Genomic DNA, 20,906 nt, shown 5'->3' with positions numbered 1-20,906 from the left:
TGCAAGGGAGAGAGAGAGAATCCCAAGCAGGCTCCCCACTGCTAGCACAGAGCCCGACGCGGGGCTTGAACTCATGAAACTGTGAGATCACGACCTGAGCCAAAACCAAGAGTTGGATGCTTAACCAACTGAGCCACCCAGGCACACCCAGGCATTCCAACTGAGATCGAATTGACATATTGTATTAGTTTCAGGTGTCGAACATAATGATTGGATATTTGTATATATTGCCAAGTGATCACTGCAATAAGGCTAGTTAACATCCATGACCATAGGTAGCTACAAATTTTTTTCTTGTGATGAGAACTTAAGATGTGCTCCCTTAGCTACATCCAAATATACAATAGAGTATTATCAACTATAGTCACCAGCCTGTATGTGGCATGCCCAGAACCTACTACGTATTTTGTAATTTGAAGTTTGTGCCTTTTGACTACCTTCACCCATTCTCCCAACCCCACGATTGTAAGTATTTAACAAGATAAGCCAAAAAGTCTTTTTAAGTGAATAACACAGGTTAAAAATGGTACCTAGAACATGCTCTCTCTGCAGATCTAGAACACAGACATACAGATTGCTAAATACAGAAGGAAATGCATCAGAATATTAGCAGAGATTGTCTCTGAGTGGAGGGATTATGCATGGTCTCAATGGGCTTTTATTTAAGCTTATCTGTGCTTTCAGATTTAATAAGTAACATGTTTTACTTTTGTAATACACAAAAACCCAGTGAAGGTCATTTTGGCTATGTCTACAAAGAATGCCACAAGTCACGGAGGAAGGTTTATTGTAATGTCCAGCACAAAAAAATCAGTAAGGAAACTGTAAACAGTATGCTTCTCTACTTCATATTAAAAAATAATAATAAAGTCGGGGGGGAGGAACCTTGAGGGACTCGTAGGCAACACGCTGAAATGTGACCAATGTTGTCCTTGGAGAGTGATTTCTTTATCTCTATTTTTCTTGCCTTGTTTCAAGTTTTCTTCAGTCAGCATGAAAAGCTTAATGTGCTCGGAGATTAAACAGTGAGTAATGAGGCAGATACAACCTGCAGTACAGGAGTGAGGACAAGGGAAGGTTGGATGCTTGTGCTTTGGGGAAGTACAATCGGCCACCCAAGAGGGAGAGGGTTTTGGCCTCTGACTCCCACAAAAAGTGGATTTTTCCACTCAGAGGAGATTTAAATGCCCTCCCCATCACCAGAGCACACCAAAAATGTTATTCTAAAATTATCTTGGCAGAGGTGAGTGGCCTAAGAATGCAAAGATACAAAACGAGTCAGCAAGGGCAGAGGGACAGCTGTAGCAACAAGAGCCATTTCTAGTTAGCCGCTAAGGCGGGAAAACAGCGCTGAGCAAAGCAAAGCGAGAGAGACCAAGCCTTCCAAAAAAACATGCCGACTAGAGCATAGTTCTTGAAGGGACACCCGGTTGGTTCAATCGATGGAGGGTCCGACTCTTGGTTTCGGCTCAGGTCACGATCTCACAGTTTTGTGAGTTCGAGCCCCGTGTCGGGCTGCGTGCTGACCGTGTGGAGCCTGCTTGGGATTCTCTCTCTGCTCCCTCCCGTCTCACGCACACACGTGCACACTCTCTCTCGCTCTCAAAATAAATAAATAAACTTAACAACAACAACGAACTTAGTTCTTGAAGACTGTATTCTCAACAAAAGTTCTTAAACGCTCTAGTGTGAGTATTTAAAGCCCTGTTGTTAGATGAAACCAACCAAAGGCTACTCTCTGGGATCTACCAGTGCGTCCGAAAAGCCGACAGATTAACCCGGGCTGGCCCAGAACCAGCTTTTTGGAGGGTCATTTTGTTCCCTTGCGAGGGGCCAATTTTAAATTTCAATGATTTTCAACAAAAGTTTGCCAGCTTTATAAAGGTCTTGAATGAAAGTGCCCCTTCAGGAGTAGTTGGTTAGAGTTGCTGCTGTACTTAGGGGCAGGTTACTTGACAATTATGGGCAAAATTCTAATGCTAAAGTGGACAAAAACCAAATAATAATAAAAAGGGCTACCGTCTATTAAGTTTTTGTTTTGTGCCAAGCCCTTTCTATACATTATCTCATTTTATTCCCAAAACAATCCAATGAGGTAAATAATAATACAAACTCTATTTTACAGACAAACCGAGGCTTTAAAAGATTAAATCATTTGGGCTTCTGGTTTGGCACTTATTCAAATCAATTTTTGCTCAAATCTTTTTTATTTTTTTAAAAGTTTTTTTTAAAAATTTTTCTAATGTTTATTTATTCTTGAGACAGAGACAGAGCGCGAACAGGGGAGGGGCAGAGAGAGAGGGAGACACAGAATCTGAAACAGGCGCCAGGCTCTGAGCTGTCAGCACAGAGCCCGACGCGGGGCTCGAACCCACGGACCGCGAGATCATGACCTGAGCCGAAGTCGGACGCTCAACCGACTGAGCCACCCAGGCGCCCTACTCAAATCAATTCTTAACATTAAAAACAATTAGGTAACTTGCCCAACTTACTCAACTAATAAGTGAGAAAACTGGAACTTGGGTTCAAATCTCTGTGACCCCATAGTTTAACCACTAAACTATGCTATAAGTAATTTTAAAATCTGTAACCCCTTATAAAATTTAGTTTTAAGATTATTTCTGTCTGGGGGTGCCTGAGTCAGTTGAGCGTCAGACTCTTGATGTCCACTCAGGTAGTGGTCCCAGGGTCACGGGATCGAGCCCTACATCAGGCTCTGTGCTGAGCATGAAGCCTACTTGGGATTCCTTCTGTCTTTCCCTTTGCCTGTGTTCCCCCGACCCCCACTCATGCTGTCTCTAAAATTAAAAAAAATTTTTTTTAACTTAGTTTAAAAAAAATTTTTTAGGTTTACTTATTTTGAGAGAGACAAAGACAAGGTGAGTGGCGGAGGGGCAGAGAGAGGGGGAGAAGAAAGAGAATCCCAAGCAGGCTCTGCGCTATCAGCATGGAGCCCCATGTGGGGCTCGAACTCATGCGCCGTGAGATCATGACCTGAGCTGAAACCAAGAGTCAGACACTTAACCGACTGAGCCACCCAGGCACCCCCCAAAAAAATTTTTTTAAGATTATTTCTATCTGGATATACCACATGTTATACGTGATTTCCTTTTTCTCATTGGAAAAAAGATTCTAAATCAATATCAAAAAAATGTCACCTATTGTACCATTAAAGAATATGAGGTTTTAAGGCACATTCTAAGCGTGTTACAAAAATCAACTCATTTAAATCATTGAAACAACCATCTAACATTCTACGGTTATCCCCATTTACAGCTGAGAAAACGGAGGCACACAGGAGTTAGATAACATCAAAATCACGCAGGAAAAGGCAGAGCTGGGATTTGAACCTAGGTCTGGCTGACTCTCGAGTCCAGGATCTTAATACATACCTTGCAGCTAGTTTTATATAGCTAAGATGCCCATGAACAGGGATGTAAGCGAAGACAAGACGCACCGAGTGCGTGGTGAAAATGTTTTCCCATCCCATCCTTAAACTGAGTGCTTTACAGGCAATGAGTCACTGGTTCGCTAATATCCACCTATCTTTCCAAAACCTAGAATAGGGGGAAGGCCCGTACACAAGACGTTGGCGTGTGCACGCGCGCACGTGTGTCTGTGTGTATTTTAACAACTTGTCAGGTTGAAGGCATGCGCAAAGCACTATCGTGTTGTCTCCAAATCCTGTTTCTTCCTCACTGAAGCGTCTTCCAAAAAAACTCCACTTGTCCATCGGTTCCATTAAAAAAAAAAACCTTTTTTGCCTTGTACTGTTGGTGTCGCTGGGAAGATAAAAAAGTAAAGAGAAATGAAAGTCAAAGATCCCAAGTTTCACCTCATTGAGGTGAAGAAGCAAAGCTTCCCTGAACTTAGCTCTCAGAGAGCAAGCGATTCCTCAGGAGGAGAAAAGGCCAGAGCCCAGCCGGAGGAGAGAACGGTCACTGGCCAACGGAACTCTATCTACTCGGGAAGTCCTTTGTCATACGCCTGAGCAGTTTGGAGACCTAGGCCGAATCCCATGGGATCACATCGGCCATTCAGTTTACGGGACCAAGAGCTGTCAGAAAATCTTCCCACACTTACTCTTTAATTTCTGTTACCTCGGTGATTCAATCATACCATAACAAGCCTTACGTTGACTTATCTGAGAAAACCAACAAAAAATTATAAAACCATAGCATTTTAAAGCAGGCAAGACCTACTTTGTCATCTCAAGACCATCTAACCCATTTGAATATCAAAAAATTGAACTGAACAGAGAATACCCACTACTGACAATGATACAAGAAGACACACACACACACACACACACACACACACACACACACACTGTTGGAGGGAACTTGAACGTGAATTGTGGCACCATTTTGAAAATGAACCTGGCTGTATCTTTTAAAATTTAAAACTTACATTTTCTCTCATCTAGCATTTCTACTTCTGGAAATCCATCCTCTAAAAAATGAAGTTACACCGTATGTAAGGATGAATGTGTGACACCTATGCTATGGAATATAAAGCAACATTTCAAAAAGAATGAGAGATGAGAGAAGTCCACATTTATTGATCTAGAAAAATGTCCACAATGCATTTATTAGATGAGAAAAACAAACTGTCTGGGGCGCCTGGGTGGCTCAGTCGGTTAAGCGTCTGACTTCGGCTCAGGTCATGATCTCAAGGCTCATGAATTTGAGCCCCGTGTTGGGCTCTGTGCTGACAGCTCAGAGCCTCCAGCCTGCTTTATCTCCCTCTCTCTCTACCCCTCCCCCACTCATGCTCCGTCTCTCTCTCTCTCTCTCTCTCTCAAAAATAAATAAACGTTAAAAAATTAAAAAAAAAAACAAGCTGTAAAAAATGGACATAGGATGAGGAGAAAGGAATAAGAGGAGAAAGGGAAAAAAGATTAGGTAAAGTGAAAAATTGAAAAAAAAATTATAATCTAAAGCTAAAATTTAAACTAGATAATGGAAAATATTCCAATTTCCTCATGTGCAAAGTTGATATAGGAATAATACCATCTCACAGGGCTATGGTAAGGCTAAAATGAGTTAGGCGTGTCTGGGTGGCTCAGTTTGTTGACCATCCCATTCGATCTCAGCTCAGATGTTGAGCTCAAGCCCCACGTTGGGCTCCACACTGGGCATGAAGCCTACTTAAAAATAATTAATTAATTACTTAATTAGCGGGTTTTTTAAAGTTTATTTATTTATTTTGAAAGACAGTACGTGGGAGGGGCAGAGAGAGAGGGAGAGAGAATCCGAAGCAGGGTCCACAGTGTCCGCACAGAGCCCAATGGGGAGGGGGTCCATCTCATAAACCGCGAGATCATGACCTGGGCCAAAATCAAGAGTCAGACGCTTAACTGACTGGGCCACCCAGGTGCCCCTGAATTAGTGTTTTTAGAGGACTTGGGACACAGCCTGGCACATAGAGGTGCTAAATGAATGTTTTTATCATTTAAAAATTCTGTCTATAATATTTCTGCAGAGATGCACATATTAAGTGGGCATCAAGATATACGTGATAGAGAATAAAACAGGCCCCCAAAACACTGTTTTGATTATACGATATTGTCAGCAATCTTTGGGATTTTTTTTTTTCAGTGTTGCTTTTGCCATAAATTAATGTTAAAGTGGTAGGGTGTGTGATTTCATCTCAAACTACATCTCCTCACATCAAGGCAGAGCTATATCGCCCCCATTAAGGTGAAGGAAGGTGTTTTTCTACCTATTTTTAAATAACCATTTCTCTTTATCAGTATCAAATAACTGCCTTAAGTGTTGTATTCCAAAGTTGAACCCACCTTAGAGTGCTCTCATCCACAGTGACCATCTATTTAGAATCTAATATGGAGACACCTTCTACAACAAAGGATTTTCGAAAGCTCTTGCAAAAAGGCATACGAGTCAAATCGCACTTCTTTATGCATGTAATAAATAAATGACTTTTATTGAAAAGAATTAACTTACGTGAAATCCGAACTGCGCTGGACAGCCAAAATAAAGAATGACCAGCTGTCTAGGCAAATCCTCCCTGGAGCGCAAACCCTCTTGACTCAGCGAAGGCGCTCAGTATCGTACTTTTCATAAATCTCAATATATTTGAGGACACCCTTCAATTTTATCTTTATACAGAGAGGGCCGCGTTCTGCTGGACGTGGCCCAATCTGTCCAGAGACCAGCCGTGACCGTAACATTTGGAGAATATCCTGGCAGATGCCAAATCTGGAGAAGGATCATTTCCTGAGGCCCTCATGTCATGTTCCTATTAATGTAAATCACCATCTCCATTTTGGTCAAGAGCCCAAACCTGCCTGATCCTCTCTTAAAGGAATCTTTAAGTTCTAAAGAGCGCAAGGAACTAAAGAGTTAAAGGTGTTTCTTTGCTAGTGGAAGAATCTGGCTCTGGAACTAGAAGGGTTAAATTATAAATCTCTGGCCAGTTTTCTCTACGTCATTTTCCTCTGGGACTAGATGAGAAACAGCTGGATGCTTGGATAGAGAAAGCACTGGAAAAGCTCACGTTGGCTAACGATGCTTCTCCCAGACCTTCACACACTGATCCCTTGTCATTCTCGTCTCTGTGCTATTATCACTTCCCCAGAGTCGCTTTCTCGGACACTCAACCCCATACCCTCCTGTTAAGCACATCACCCTCTTTCTTTATGGCATTTATCACCACCAGGAATTATCTGATTTGTTTACTGTCTCCTTCCCACCAAAATGTAAGTGTCATAAGAGCAGAGGTCTTGTCTGGTTTTCCACTGTGGTGTCCCCAGCATCTGGAACAGTGCTGGCTCACAGTAGGTGCTCAACAAATATTTGTTAAGTGAATTAAACATGAATACATAACCACTGTGCTTTTCTACTTCTACATTCCCTCCAATTCTTTTAACATTTATTTATTTATCTTGAAAGAGAGAGAGAGCAGGGCGGGGGGTGAGGGGTACAGAGAGAGAGAACCCCAATCTGCTGTCAGTGTGGAGACCTATGCAGGACTAGAACTCACAACCCTTGAGATCCTGACCTGAACCAAAATCAAGAGCCGGATGCTAAACCAACTGAGCCACCCTGGCGCCCATCTTCCAGTTTTTTTTTTTTGTTTTTTTTTTTTTTTCAACGTTTATTTATTTTTGGGACAGAGAGAGACAGAGCATGAACGGGGGAGGGGCAGAGAGAGAGGGAGACACAGAATCGGAAACAGGCTCCAGGCTCCGAGCCATCAGCCCAGAGCCTGACGCGGGGCTCGAACTCGCGGACCGCGAGATCGTGACCTGGCTGAAGTCGGACGCTTAACCGACTGCGCCACCCAGGCGCCCCTCTTCCAGTTTTTTTTAATGAGCATGTATTTCATTTACGATAATCCTAACAGCATTTACTTTTTAAAAAGAAAACATCAGTCTACCTGAAGTCATACTCCATTTTAAATACTTAGGAAATAGGGGTCCCTGGGTGGCTCAGTCAGTTAAGCCTTCGATTTGGGCTCAGGTCACGATCTCACGGTTCGTGAGTTCGAGCCCCGCATCGGGCTCTGTGCTGACAGCTCAGAGCCTGGAGCCTGCTTTGGATTCTCTCTGAATCCAAAAGGGAGAGAAAGTCTCCCTTTCTCTCTGCCCTTCCCCTGCTCACACACCCTCTCTCTCAAAAATAAATGAACATTAAAAAAAATAAAATTAAATACTTAGGAAATGTAACTAGTGTAGGTTCTCACGGGTTCTGGAAGACGGGGAGTTTATCTGACTTCTGTATCTGCAGCATGCAGTGCGGAAGCTGGCACATAGTAGGTGTTTGGCTAATGAACAGATACGTATGGATTATGTACCTGACCCCGTGCTAGTCACTTCCCTATTCGTGATCTTTGTCATGTAATCATCACAGTCCTGTGAAGTTGGACTGTAGTCCCCATTTTCAGCTGAGAAAGCGGCTTAGTAAATTCAGGTTTGAAAACTTGCTAGAAAGAGGCGGATCTGTGTTTGGACCCAGGACCGCCTGACTAAAGTCACATAACTGCTATGCCTTCCACGCTGCCCCGTCTCCAGAATACAAAGTCACTTGGCAAGTCACTCTGCCTTTTGAGGAAGGAGCAGTCAAATCAGTGACGTTCTTTTCCGACAATCTACATGCTGGAATTTTAGCCAGATTATCATTATATCCAAGGCAGGGCCAGACACAGAGCAGGTGTTCAATAAACAGGTGTTGGGGGTGGGAGGAGGGGGGAAGAGGGAGGGAAGGAAGGCTTCTCTGAAGACCATCAAAGAAAGAAAGGCCAACAGTCCTTTATGCTATGGAGGACTTTGGCACCACGGAATCAGGAAATCAGCTTCCTCCCTCTGTGACAAATGCTACTGACACCCCAGGGAGCCCCACATGCCTTTCCCTGACAAGGAAGTGTTCTACCACACCTCTCGGCACTGTCAGCATCACTACCCACCATTAGTGGTCTCTAAAGGAGGTCCGGCCCCTGGTTGACACTGTGACCTGCTGGGGAGGCCACTAGGAGCAGGCAGAGAGGGATGGAGGGGGGGCGGAGAGGGACGGAGAGGGACGGGGCAACAACGGAATGTGCGGTGAGAACTCCCTCTCCTACCTCTGGCTCCTTTATCACGCTAAGGGCTACTCCTTACAATCAGACTCCAAAAGCCTGATTTTGCACGGATCTGAGATGGGATCGATTCGTAGGAGGGAGGGAAGGGCTAATCAACTTTGATGACTTCTGTGATGGCTGTAAAACGACAGGTTTGCTCTCCGTGGGAAAGCATCTCATCTGAAGGGGCGTGTTAATCCGTTGTCTAACCGCCTGCTCTCTCGGCAGGACTGGGAGGAAAGAGATCCTACCTGTTTTATTTAATTGCTCTAGAGCCCGCCCCACCACAGGGCCTGGGCACACAGGAGGCATGCGATCCTATTTAATTTTGCATCCAATATATACTCATTGAATGCACATCGGCAATCCTTTGTTTCTAACTCAGAACTCCAAAGAGCCCTGAAAACCAAAAAATTTTCTATAAGTTGACAGCAAGCTCATTGGACAAGGACTCCTGACCTAAACAGATGTGAGGCTATTTGAAGTCTTTAGTGATCTCCCTTACTGTGGATATTCACAAATGCTGCATGATTTATGGCAGATAGGCAAATGTGTCTGATTATAGGATGCTGCCCCAGACTCTTTGGGGTGTTACATAACTTAGTGAGATGCACCCCTTGACCTTTCTAAAATCTGAAAATTCTGAATTCCCAAAAACACTTGGACCCCACAGCCTTCAGGTAAGGAGTCTAGAACATATATCTGCTTAGATGTGTATCTGGCCCGGTTTTGGGTGCTAAGAACACAGTGGTGGATGGAACACAGTCAAGGTTGTCACTCTCATGGAGTTGAATTTCCAGCCAGCGACGCAATCACAAGGAAGCAAATAATCTCTGAGGGAAACAAGTGTTCTGAAGAAACTAAGTCTGGAGATAGGACAGAGCATCGGAGAAATCTAAATAAAGAGAAGCAGCAGCCCTCCCACTGATTTATTCTTAGAATAGGGTCCAACAGACCTTGTCTGTTCCTACCTCAGGATCTTTGCATTTGCTGTCCCTTCTCCCTGGAAGAAGCAAGTCACTTCATCTTCTCGGGCCTTGGTATTCTCTGTTGTGTTTGGCTCAGGGTTGCACATGCCTATAAAGTGTCAGGGTTGGGAGCAGATGCGAGGCTTTATGATTTGAAGTCACGTTTGTGGCCGGTAAGGGAAACACCCACCTTAAGAGGAGGTCTCGCGGTTCATGTGGGAGCGCGCTATAAATTGTAACGTGCCACGATGTCACAGCACGGTTTCTCCTCTCCGACCAGGGCAACGCCTCTCTGAGCCAGATATATGTGGGCCGCTCTCCAGAAAGGCTGGGGCCTGGCTATGGGTCTCCCAAGCTGCTGCTTCTGAGCCCTATGCTCCTTCGACACGGGGCTTGAATGTTCAGCAACGGATGGAACATGGGGCCCCAAGGGAATGCTCCACGCTCTCTCTCCAACAACTGCAAAGCCAACGCAAAACGCTCCTTCCCAGGAACGCGCGCACAACTCGTCCCCCACCAGCTCTCCCCAGAGGAAGGTGTTGCTGTGAGTGTCCAGTCCTAAATTGTCTTGCCGTTATTGTTGCTGTTATGGTTTCTTCCTCCCTTGGGCGTCTTGCTTAAGGGAGGGTAGAGGCTGCTACAGGGGCAATGCTTATGTCTGGAACTAATGAGCCTTTGTTGTAGACAAGCCCTGTGAGTGGAGACCTGCCATGAGCCTGGGTGATAAAAATCGGCTAAGGCCAGGCAGGATAGCCAGGAGCATGACCAATCAGCAAGTAGGGGTTTATTGGCTTGTACATTTTATGGTGCCATAACATCCCTCCTTTCAGCTTTAGATGTCAGCAGCTGGTGACAAGCTTAATGACTGATGAGGGAGACACAGCCTTGCACACCATAACTACCCTCTCCCCCAAGCTACAACGGGCCACCCTTCCTTGGCCAGCTTCTTAAACCTGAGCAAACAAATCTAAGGACATCAGGTGAGCCTGGACAGTGACACTGTGGGGGGGGGGGGGACCTGCCAGGCTCCCCTGGGCTGAGCAGGACTATTTTTTCCCATTCCAAAGAATGGTTGGTCTGCCCAAGAAAAGAGAGGATGTATAAAGAGGAAGGTATGGGAGACTGTCTAAAACATTAAGGTCCCCTCATGTATCTTCCATAATTTTGCATGGGCCTCTGCAGGGTAGACCGTATTCAAAATTACCGCAGCTTCTTTACTCTCTTTAATAAGATCCCTGAGAATGAACAAGGTGTCCTATGCACCTAGAAAGCCCTGGATGTCTCTTTTGGGCTTCTGTCCACTCTCACCTTGACGCTCCCAGGACCTGCACTCTGATGAATTTAGAAACGTATCAACATAGTAATTGCCTTCAGAGTTGCTCTCTGAAGGACTCGATGGTTTATAAAAGTACTTTCATACCCACTGTCTTCTGGAAGGGCTCTGACAAATAAACGACTAATACCCTTATATAAAGAGCCTTCCTGGGGCGCCTGGGTGGCTCAGTCGGTTAGGCGTCCGACTTCAGCTCAGGTCATGATCTCGCAGTCCGTGAGTTCGAGCCCCGTGTCGGGCTCTGGGCTGCTGGCTCAGAGCCTGGAGCCTGCTTCCGATTCTGTGTCTCCCTCTCTCTCTGCCCCTCCCACGTTCATGCTCTCTCTCTCTCTGTCTCAAAAATAAATAAATGTTAAAAAAAATTAGAAAAAAAAAGACTTTGAAAGAGCCTTCCTTAGCTAGCAAAATAGTCACTGGGCCCTCCCTTTAAATGACTGCATTCCCCACACTTTTTCTGTCTTTGTTGACTTAAGTTCAAAGTCAAACTAGCAGATCTGTTTTGTCAGATGGGAAGCTCACTGCCGACGGTTCAGAGAGGCTCCGCGCCCAGCTCACTGCATTTCCCCCACTGCACAGAAGAACCTGCTGTCTTCCAGAGACATCAGCAGCTTTGGGCTTTCATTTATTTATTTAATGCTGCAAACGCTTAAGCCCGTCTGGAAAAAATGTCCTTGGACACTGGGACCCCAAGGCGAGGAGGGCTTCCCAGAATAGTTCTAAATGAGCTGCTTCCATATTCCCAGGCTAAGGCCGACTAAACAGCCGTGACACTTACTAGGCACCTGCCTGCCTTATATTATTTCGGACCGTCAAGCAAGGCCGGGAAGTGTGGTACCACCAGTGCCTGCACTTTGTAGCAGCAGGCAGCCCAGCCCTGCTGCTCCGGTGTTTAGGGCGGCGTTAGTAGGGGGAATACGGTAACTCGCCGTGGGCAGTAAGACTTCCAGCGCAGAGCCCCTGAGCTGCCGCCGTGGGGACACCATTAGCAAGCATGTGACAGGCTGGCCCTGCCGGAGCTGCTGGTGACTGAAATGTGTTCAAACTGTGGTCACGTCTCTGTTTTCATCCCCTTCACTTCATACTCTTCACTTGAATGCCTCCCAGGATGGTCTGCCAAAAACACCAAGTCCGTTACTCAAATGCGGGAAAAGAACATTCTTTCGTTTGTTTCCAGTTTGCCTCATCAACCAACATTGTAAAGTGGCTTGTCTCCCAATCCTCATCTCCTCTCTACCGCCCAGTGAGTGGCCCCACGAGAAAGATCCTTGCCGAGTACTCTCTAAGTGCAAAAAATGAGTATGCCCTCGTCCATTCACATTGCCAATAAACTCACAAGGCTATTGTAAAAAGGAGATCTCCTTAGCTTTTGGAGCAAATGTGCATTTTCTTGTTAATAAACAGACATTTCCTTCCCCCTGGCCTGCCTGTGTTGGACGTAAGGACGGAGACTTCGTATTTCTTTTCTAAGGAAAGCCTATCAACCCAGCGCCGCTTTCCTCTTAAGTAAGTCATCTAAACGATGTGCTCTACAATCAATCCCCAGGGACTACAGAATTTTCTGTAATGCGTTTCCTTTTGTTTTCTGCGGGGGATAACAATTTTTTCAGAATAAAGCCTTACTGGTGTTAGTACTTGAAGAACAGGTCAAGACACTAACTGTTCCTAACCAGGCTGGCTACTGCGCAGCTCTGTACAAGAAAGGCACGAAAGATGGGACGGGGCCCTGAGTGTCACATTTCACCTCCGCGTGTCTGAATGGAGGCCGTCAGCGAGATGGCGCATTCTGACCACCACCTGGCTGAAGATCCCCCCCCTTTTATCTGGGGGATTCTAGCTTCTAGACACAGGAGCGTAAGCCAAGGCCAATGTTCCAGCAAGGGCACTTAGCAGAAAGAAAACCATGAAACAGATCTCTTTCCTGACTTTGTTCTCTGATGGATATTGTCTTACTCTGAAATACACTTTACCCCCGGTAATTTGGAGGTCGACCGTTGGTTCGAGGGTATCATGGATTAGGAGCGTCTTGACATCCATTTGGGAAAGGTGGTATTTCTGGCTTGATGAGGCAGAAATTTGCAATAGCATCTTTGCAGGGCTTTTCAGAGACTAATGGGAATGGAAAACGTTCTCTGGGCCCCATTCCCTGACTGCTCCATTTGGGCTGATTACGACTTTATCTTACCGTGTTTTCCAAACCACCAATCAAAGCACACGGCCTGAAAAGTACAACTTCCTTTAGGGGCAGGATGGAGTTAAACACCCAATCCCCGGACTGTCCTGGGGAATAAAGGACACAACACGGCTATAACTCGGGCTAAAATTCAAGAATAAAATGATGTGATGCAGACTACAAACTCTATTTCCTTGAATTAAAATCAGCAATGAGGCTTCCCCCTTTCCAACCGGAACACATCTTTACCGTTGTCACGGGCACCGTGATGCCCGGCTGGGTCCACAGCAGATGCACGCGCCCGTGATGAGTTACTGACTCACTGAATCCTCATCACGACGACTTGGGAAGCTTTCAACCCAAATTAAATAATTTGCATTTGGGCACAGAGCCAAGAGGACACTGTATTCCTAAGCCACATACCCCGGCACTACCTCTTTACCCACCCCCCCCCCAGACACACACACACACACACACACACACACACACACACCCCGTGCTCCCTGCAGCCACTCCAAACACATATGTGCTTTCACAAGAAGAAAACCACTGGAAAGGGCCATTCAGGTCAACCACGAAAGGAAGTCGTATGAATGTTTAATTTCTAGCTACGCCTATAAAAAATGTATAAGTTGTCCCCCAAACAGAAATGCCCTTCTCCTGCCAGAATTGCTTGAAGCAACTCAAGCACAAGGACAAGACACTCACTCCCCAAAGTCCCTTCCTTTGTATCTCACGCAACACACAAGAACGTCATAACCAATTAATTTGAGAAGGTCTCCAGTCGCTAGGACAAAAGCCTTCTCTTCCAGATGAGGGGTTACTCAACGTGAACCGGTAATCTTGCTCCATTCCTGCTGACGGTCGCTTTCTGCCTGGGGTGTATCTTCAGCTCCAAACGGAGCAGGGAAGCCTCAAACAATAGGGCCTCTTTTCTGTTTTACACCTACTTTTTGGGGTCGGCCTGGAACAGCCAACATTGCCGGTGCGAAGGGGCAGCCTTGAGTAAGCTGAAATGTTTGCGACGCAAAATAAACATGCTCCACGGGGCTAAAACGCCACAGAGGCACGCCGAGAACAAGCAACTAGGAATTCCAAGCCCAGGTTCACGCAGCACGATTTTTTAACTCTCGCCCGGCCGAGCCGCACGCCTCGAGGAGAACCCGCAGCAACGCAGCGTGGACAAGAGAGGGCAGTGTTCACTGCGTCTTTCATCCAGCTCCCGGCTCTTTATCAAAACGCCGCTGAGCCAAGGGAAAACTATGCCCAGCATTTCATAACACAGGAAGTGGGGAAAGCGAGGAGATACCGAGCTCTGCGCTCACCACAAAATAAGCAGTGTGTGTGTAAAAGTCACTTTTTCCCCTCTACGAAAGCCCGGCCAGTGGGGCGTCTGGGGGTTGTCAGGTTCTTTTTTTTTTTTTTTTTTTTTTGGCAGATTGACCAAACCTCTCAAAGACTATAAAGGAAGATGTACGTTTTTTCCAACTATATGTCACATATCAAATTGCTCGCTGAGTTCAAACCCTTCATTTTGCGGACGCGGAGCCGGCTTGCACGTCTATCATCTGCTTCTCCTTGGGCTCCGATTTTATTATCAGCATGTGGGAAAGGGGAGTCAGATTTTCCTCTTGGAGATAGAGACTTTTCAGTCATTTCAAAATAAAATGCATGTATGCCCTCTGCATTAAAAAAAAAAAAAAAATTAGGTCCTAATAAAGGGCTCTTGTCTCCTGCCCGGGATGTCATCATACTGGCTGGGCGGGATGGACTTGATTCACACTCTTTTTGGGGAAGAGTTTCCACACACGTGTCATTTTAGCCAATAAAGGATTATAACCTGAGCACTGAAAAGGTGCACATTTTGCCAACGTATCTACCTATCCTTAGTTACATACACCTACTGGTTTCTCTTGCTAGGGAGGGATTCTTTAATTCCGGGTTAATCCCTTCTTCTTTCTGTACATATTTTTGAGCTCCTGCTAGGTATAAGCCTCTGTGTTAAACACATAAAGGCAGAGGGTGCCTGGGTGGCTCAGTCGGCTAAGCGGCCGACTTCGGCTCAGGTCATGATCTCACGGTCCGTGAGTTCAAGCCCCGCGTTGGGCTCTGTGCTTACAGCTTGGAGCCTGGAGCCTGTTTCGGATTCTGTGTCTCCCTCTCTCTGACCCTCCCCCGTTCATGCTCTGTCTCTCTCTGTCTCAAAAATAAATAAAGCCTAGCCTTTAAGAGACGAAGCATCGAGAAGAATCAGCGCCAGAAATAACCATAATACAAGGCAGCATGGGGTCCACTTAGAAGAAAACTACCAACAAATAGCAACAGGTCAGATCATATTCATCTGGAGCGGGGAACGAAAGCGAACTTCTTTAAGGAAAGCCTTTGCATTGGGCCTGAAGAACAGAGAGGTTTCCAAAAGCAGACAGGTGGTCAGGGAAGAGAATCCCAGGCCTGAGGAAAGGCAAAGACGTAGGAGAGCATGGGTCTAGTTGAAGAACAGCCGACAACCCATGGCTTATACTTGCCAAGGGAGGAGACGAAAGAAAAGGCTGGAGAAGGTAGGTAAAGCCACATCGCAGAGAGCTTTGGCATCAGGCTGGTGGAGCTCATTCCAAAAGTCAGTAACAGGAAACCATTTTTGAGGCAGGCAAGACCATGACTGAAGCTACTTGCAGGAAATTTAAAAACTCTGACATGGAGAAGGAGAGCAGAGTCAAGGGAGGGGGGGGAGGGGGCCGAAAGGGGGGAGACCACTGAAGGCACTATGACTGCAAAAACCAGATGGGTGGCCAGCACCCCTTTGAACCCCACAGTGAGGCTGTGAGAAACTAATGAGGCAGTTGAGAGCACAGACCGAATGGGTTCAAGTCCCCGTCCCGCTACTCAATAGCCCTGTGACCCTGGACAGGCACTTAGGGTCTCTGTACCTCGAAACTACCTCTGCAAGACAGAGCCAATAGAAGTAAAGTTGCACAATAATTATCATGGAGTGTAAGGAAGATAATACAGCTGAGAAAGCTCCTAGACCGGGACCTGTCACAGGAAGGGCTCTAGAAGTGCCTTAATACCCACACCCTCCAATGAGAAAATGAAGGCTCGGAAAGGTCAGGCCCCGGGCTCAACGTTACATGCCTTAAATGACTGTGCCTGAGCTTACACCCAGGACTCTCCGAAAACACAACCACACACAATTGGATCAAGAGAAAGCACAACAAAGGCCTGTTAGTTCCCGTCATTTATAGAGTATTTTTCTGTTAGGGCTACCTCTGCCCTGCTCATTCCTCTCCTCCTTTCTTCCTGCTCGACCCCCACCCCCCACCTCCAAAAGATTAAAGGTCAGGTTCTACAGGAAATTTGTGTATTGGGATCAGTCTAAGGTTTACCCTCTCTCCCTCCTGAGCTTATCCACTCTGGGGGGCTCACTCACCTTCAATCCAATTCTCTGATAACCTCATGATTTCCATTTATCTGTTTAGCAAATACTAATTGAGTCAGCATCCTATTAGGCATTAGATGAAAAGACCCGGCCCTACCCCCATTAGGGGACAGTTAGTAGAGTCACTGTTTACCAGAAGCAACTGAGTTACTGAAGGAAATTATGGAATGTTCTTCTCTTTAAAAATAGGATAGTCTCTTAATCAGCTGCCTATCTAGCTAACCTATCCAGAGGACAAGAGAGCAAAGGCCTGGGAGAGATTCATATCCAGTGCGGGGGAGGCCTGTTCTTTGCAATTTGACTAACAGCTCACAGCAGAGCCGAGAAGTTCCATCCTCCCCGACCACAGTGCCTTCCAGGGAGGGCAGTGAATCACGGGACTCAGGTCATGATCTCATGGTGGTTCGTGGGTTCGGCCCCGCGCTGGGCTCTGTGCTAACAGCTTGGAGCCTAGAGCCTGCTTCAGATTCTGTGTCTCCCTCTCTCTCTGCTCCTCCCCCACTCATGGTCTAGTTCGCTGTCTCAGAAAATAAACATTAAACACACACACACACACACACACACACACACACACACACACGCAGCGGCGAAGAGCCCAGGCCTTGATAAGATCAGCTTTACATACCCACTGGGCCACTTACCCTGGTGCAACCTTGGGGGAGTTACTCAGCTCTCAATCACAGCTTCATTAGAAGACTCTTTGCGTGAGGCCTAAAGGAGATGGGCGTGTACATGCTTACCACAGGGCTTGACGCATAGTAGGTGCTCAACCAATGGTGATTTAGGTCATATAACAGGGCAAGAGCAAATACTCCTCCATGAGTGTGGGAGGGGTGTGCCCACGCAGGCCAAGCCTTCGCAGACTGTCCTAAAGGGAGCTGCAATCTGCTACCACAGGGTTCCAGAAAAATCTGAGCCAGGCTTGTGACAGCTAAACGGTGGACCAGGCCACCTGCCTCTAGGCTGGTAGCCGGATGCTAAGGCTGTCAAGCGGCCAAGTCAGCATCCTTTGCAAAAGCATCCACCTCGTCTCCTGTTTCCATCTTCTGTCTTTTCTCTTGTGTGTTTTTTTTTCTTTTGTTTCCTCATTTTTCTTCTACGATGCAACCGCATGATTGGTGGAACCTTACAGTTTATTCACTTCCGCTTACATGTAGTATTTTTACACTCACAATTTATTTACTATTTTGAAGCTTTCAATCTTATGAACAGAGCTGCGTGTTGGGCACAGCCAGTTTATCTAAGGCATAGGCTTCCCGGAGCTTAATTACCAGGATACGTGGTATGTGCATATTCAGCTATAGCAGCTAACACAGCATGGTTTTATTATCCAGCTTTAAAAGTTTGGCCAAGCCGGTGGATATGAACTAATAATTCATTATGGTCTTAATTCGCTTGTCTGTGATTAATAATGAGGTTAGGTCTCTTTTTGTTTTATTTTGTTTTCAGACTTCTAACTCAGCCATGCACATAGCAAGTTTCAGAGTGCAGAGTTGATTCATTTTCTTTATCGTGCTTTCTGTCCTGTCCCCGTGCTAACTCCCAGGGGAGGCATCTTGAAGACATCCTTCGGCACCAAAACACGCGCGGGACTGGATCATGTCCACGCAGTTCTTTTCAATGTTTTTTGTTTTTTGTTTTATTTATTTTTGGGACAGAGAGAGACAGAGCATGAACGGGGGAGGGGCAGAGAGAGAGGGAGACACAGAATCGGAAACAGGCTCCAGGCTCCGAGCCATCAGCCCAGAGCCTGACGCGGGGCTCGAACTCATGGACCGCGAGATCGTGACCTGGCTGAAGTCGGACGCTTAACCGACTGCGCCACCCAGGCGCCCCTGTCCACGCAGTTCTTGGGCCTCACCGCTTCTGTGACAGAAACGTCACATCGCTTAAGCTGAATTTTGCTGTTGTTTTTTTTTAATGTGTATTTATTTTTGAGAGAGAGAAAGAGACAGAACGTGAGTGGGGAAGGGGTGGAGAAAGAGGGGGACACAGAATCCGAAGCAGGCTCCAGGCTCTGAGCTGACAGCACAGAGCCCGACGCGGGGCTTGAACCCACGAACTGTGAGATCATGACCTGAGCCGAAGTCGGACGCTCAACCGACTGAGCCACCCAGGCGCCCTGAATTTTGCTGTTTTAAGTGGATTTCATTCTGTTTGTCCTTTACGGCTTTGCTTTTCATTTTCCTTCTCAGTGATATTTTTTCTGTTGCCCCCCTTTATCTTCTTTCTCCAGTCTCCACCTTGCCATTGACTCTTGACGAATCTATGTCTGGATTTAAATCTCCTCATGCAGACACGAGGCTATGTCTACACGGGCAAAATGGGGCTTCAGGGCAACTTTTTTTTTTTTGATCCCCTTCACCCATCTCCCCCATTCTTATCCCGACTTTTGGCAGTCACCAATCTGTTCTCTGTGTCTGGGAGCTTGGCTCCCAGTTTTGTTTTTTGGTTTTTGTTTTTTTCAGATTCCACACATAAGTCTTTCTCTGTCTGACTTGTTTGACCTAGCATAATGCCCTCAAGCTTTTTTTTTTTTAATGTTTTTATTTATTATTCTCAAGAGAGACAGAGAGAGAGAACAAGGAGGGGCAAAGAGAGAGGGAGACAGAGGATCCGAAGTGGGCTCTGTGCTGACAGCAGAGAGCCCGATGCAGGGCTTGAACTGATGAACCGTGGGATCATGACCTGGGCTGAAGTCAGGTGCTTAACCAACTGAGCCACCCAGGCCCACTGCCCTCAGGCTTTATCTATGTTGTCACAAATCGCAGGACTTCCTTCTTTCTCATGGCTGAGTAACACTCCATTGCATACATACTCATCCATACATACACACACAGGAGTGCGTGCACACACACACACACACACACACACACACACACACCCCATATCTTCTTTATACATTCATCCACCGATGGAAACTAGAGTTGCTTCCAGGGGTGCCTGGGTGGCTCGGTCGGTTGAGCGTCCGACTGCGGCTCAGGTCATGATCTCACGGTCCGTGAGTTTGAGCCCCGCGTCGGGCTCTGTGCTGACAGCTCAGAGCCTGGAGCCTGTTTCAGATTCTGTGTCTCCCTCTCTCTGACCCTCCCCTGTTCATGCTCTGTCTCTCTCTGTCTCAAAAATAAACGTTAAAAAAAAAATTAAAAAAAACTAAACATTTAAAAAAAACTTTTAAAAAATAAAAAACAAATAAAAACTTGAAACAAATAACTAATAAATAAACAAGTACAAACTATTGTCCTAGGTGGGAAACAACAACAACAACATAAAACCTCTCCAAGTGTCATTTCTTTCATCAGCAAAATGGAGATCATAATGTGCACACTGCTAGTATAATAGGGTTGTGATGAGGGGCATATGAAGTAATGGATATGTGTAGCAGAAAGACTGAGTCTGCCCCCAATGGCCAGTCTCCCCTTTTTCCATAATAATACACTTGTGAGCCTAGTACCGTCTTCCTTCCAGTAAAAAACTACATTTCCCAGCCTCCCCTGCAGCTAAAAGTGGCCATGTGACTTAGGTCTGCCCAACGGGATATGAGCTGAAGTGATACAGGCGATTTCAAGGTCCCGCCCTTAGAGAGAGGGATGTGTCCTCTTCCCCTTTTCCCTTCCCGAGAGCTGGAAAGTAGAGAAGGTAGTGAGCTATTTCAGGCCCTGCAGAGCAGGACACAAACTGGGCTCTGGAACACTTTGTATAGCAAAGGCAGTATACTTACGTGAGAGAGAAATAACATTTTTGAAGCCACTGTTATTTTGGGTATATCCTCACTCATCCATTGATACAAAAGAATTTACTGAGTACCGATTGTGTGCAGGCAAATATTGAGTGCTGAGGCAGATGCAAAAATAGTTCCGTCTCTTAAGGGGGAAACCTGGCATACACAAGTCATTGCAACAGAAGGTGGTTAGAGCTCTCATGAGGGGAAGTCGGGGTGCCATGGAACCCCAGAGGAAAGCACACATGCTTAGTAAGCTCTACAACTCACTACACTTCGTTCGTTCGCAGGCTTGTTGGACACCCATGACGGACTAGGCACTGATCTAGATTTGGGGAGCACGATAGTAGGCAAGACAGACAGGGTCCTACCTCTCAAGTAGCTTACATGCCTTATCAGCAAATAAATCATTTTTATGTCTAATAAATAACTTCTAAGAGTGTGAAGTGCTATAGAGACCACAAAATGGGATACTTAATAAACTGTAACAGGTTTGTTGAGGTGGGGTGCCTACTTTAGACTGTGTGATCCTCGGAACCCCAGGGAGGTTAAAGCTGGGGCCGCAGAAACTGGGAGAAGAACATTTTGTATGGAGGGCAAAGGCCAGTGCTGGTGCAGAGGCCCTGATGTGGGACGAAGGTCAAGGCGGCTAGAGTAATTCACTGAGTATGTAGACGATGTCAGAGGGGGCGCCTGGC

The sequence above is a fragment of the Lynx canadensis genome, chromosome B1 (genome assembly GCF_007474595.2).
Source record: "Lynx canadensis isolate LIC74 chromosome B1, mLynCan4.pri.v2, whole genome shotgun sequence".
Lineage (NCBI taxonomy): Eukaryota > Metazoa > Chordata > Mammalia > Carnivora > Felidae > Lynx > Lynx canadensis.
This window is presented reverse-complemented; position numbering follows the sequence as displayed.